This window comes from Macrotis lagotis, chromosome 3 (assembly GCF_037893015.1).
Source record: "Macrotis lagotis isolate mMagLag1 chromosome 3, bilby.v1.9.chrom.fasta, whole genome shotgun sequence".
Classification (NCBI taxonomy): Eukaryota; Metazoa; Chordata; class Mammalia; order Peramelemorphia; family Peramelidae; genus Macrotis; species Macrotis lagotis.
The window spans coordinates 52,003,036-52,005,668 of NC_133660.1; positions in this window are offsets into that span (position 1 = coordinate 52,003,036).

Consider the following 2,633-nt stretch of genomic DNA (forward strand, 5'->3'; position numbering starts at 1 on the left):
GAGTAGTCAATTAGGGGCGGCTAGGTTGCGCAGTGAATAGAGCACTGGCCCTGGAGTCAGGAGTACCTGGGTTCAAATCCAGTCTCAGACACTTAATAATGACCTAGATGTGTGGCCTTGGGCGAGCTACTTAACCCCATTTGCCTTGAAAAAAAAACTTGTCAAATCCAGTCTTAGAAACTTAATAATTACCTAGCTGTGTGGCCTTGGGCAAGTCATTCAATCCTGATTGCCTCGTATCCAGGACCATTTACAGTCATCCTCATTCATATCTGGCCACTGAATTCAGATAACTCTGGAGGAGAAAGTGAGACTGGTGACTTAGGACAGTATTCCCTCCACTCAACTGTCCAACTGATATTCCTAAAATACTTTTCTTACCATATCACTCTCCCCATTCAATTAATTCAATGACTTCTGAGTATCTCCAGAATCAAAGATAAAATTCTATTTGACTTTTCAAGTCCATCATCTTTATTTCTCACCTTGTACTATGTGATTCAGCTTCCTTGTTGTTCCTTGTTCTCCATCTCCCAACTCTGCATTTTTCACTAGCTGTTTCTCACACTTGGAATGCTCTATCTTTTTATCTCTGACTCTTGTTCCTTCCCTGTATTCTTTCAAATCCCAGCTAAAAGTTCATCTTCTGCAAGAAAACATTCCTGATAACCCCTTTGTTATGCCTTCCTTTGAGATGATTTCCATTTTATCCTCTCCCTATCATATTTGGACATAGATGTCTGCATAATGTCTCCTCTATTAGACTGTGAGCTCAAGAGCAGAAACTTTTATCACTTGGAAACCCACTGCTTTACACAATCAGCTTAATAAATACTTGTTGACTTGGCCTCTAGGATCCCTTCTGGCTCTGGAGCTATGATCATATGACCTCAGATCTTAAGAGAAAGCAGTTAGTAACCTGGTGATATCATCAGAGTATTTAAGTTGTTCTTTAAGGAAACAAACAGCAGCATAGCTGTAGGGGAGCATGAGTAGCCTTAGGTGTGCTTGAGAATTTTCTGTCTCCTCCAGGTGTGTTGCCTGCTCATATCCCTTATTCTACTTGTGGCATGGTTACTATGCATATGAATTGAATTTTGTCATTTGCTTTGAAATAATGTGTCTTCTAGATGTTACCGATGTATGTCAAAATCAAAAAACTTTTTAAAAGGAATAACATTAGATATTTTTCTTTGAATCTCTGATTATTAACATCAAAAGACAGCTAAAACCAAAGACATGTACTTGCCACAGGTATTTGCCACTTCACAGAGGATGTCTGGTACAATTTTCAAATGGAATGATTTCTCATAAGTGGTAAGAGCTTCCAGATGCTCCTATATGTGAATAACATTGTGCTAAATACATCAAGCTCCATGGTGTTACATTTAGTTTTCTAAATGAAATCCATAATCATTTACAACTTTTCTGAGTGATCCAACTATCCAAATAAATAAAAAAAAAATGGATGAACAATGATTTTAATCCAAACTATTAAATCCAATTAGATGGATGACCTGGCACTGTTGAAAGAAAGGGAATGAGGCCCAGATTTGGACAGGAGGAAAATTGGGGAGGGCTTTTAATATCCTCATCTTTCTTTCTAAAACAGAGATCCATTTTTTTAAACATCAATATTCTTCTAGTCCAGTTATTTGGTTTCAAGTCACAGAACATCAGAACTTCTTAAAAAATTAAATTTTCCCTTAAAAGTTAAAGTTGTTGGTCACACAATGGTACACAATGGGTGTAAGGTATAACATATTACCATGAAGAACTATATAGAAGAAGCATTGAGAGATATCTGATTGAAAAAGAAGGTGGGATAGACATAGAGTAAGGACCTATATGACACTGGGTAAATACCAATGGATCAGCACAATGCTAAGTGCTGCAAATTCTAAAAGGAAAGATAGAAGAGTCCAAGTCCTCAAGTAATTTATATTTTAGTAACAGATTTTTATATAGGTATGCAAATACACACACACACACACACACACACATACACACACACACACGTATCTATATTATATGCCAAAATAAATGTCCTGATAGAGGAGTTATATGGATTATCCATCCAATTAAATTTCATGGTATATAGGGATGACAGTCAATGTTCATCCATTTTGTTTTTCTCTGTGGATGATTAGGTCACTCACAAAAATTATAAGTAATTATGGATCTCATTTAGGAAACTAAGTGTTACAAATATCCTTGACATATGTGTGTAAATATATGTAAATAATACATACAAGATAACCTTTTAGGGAAAGACACCAGTAGCTGGAGGAATTAAGAAAGACCTGTTATAGAGGATAGCACTTGAACCTTGAGGAAAGCTATGGATTCTATGAGAGGAAAAGGAATATGCATTTATATAGTACCTACTATTTGCCAGGTCCTTTAAAAATATTACTTCATTTGATATCAAGAGACAGAGAGGCAAGGTAGGGGGGTGGAACATTCCAAGCATTGGGGGCAGTCAGTTCAAAGGGGGAAAAAAACAAGAAATGGAGCATTGTTTATGAAGAATAGCAAACAAGTCAGGACCATAAAGTATGGGGAGGGGTGTAAGGTGTAGGAAGATTAGAAAGGTAGGAAAGGGTTTGAATTCCAGTGGAGTTTATTGAGTA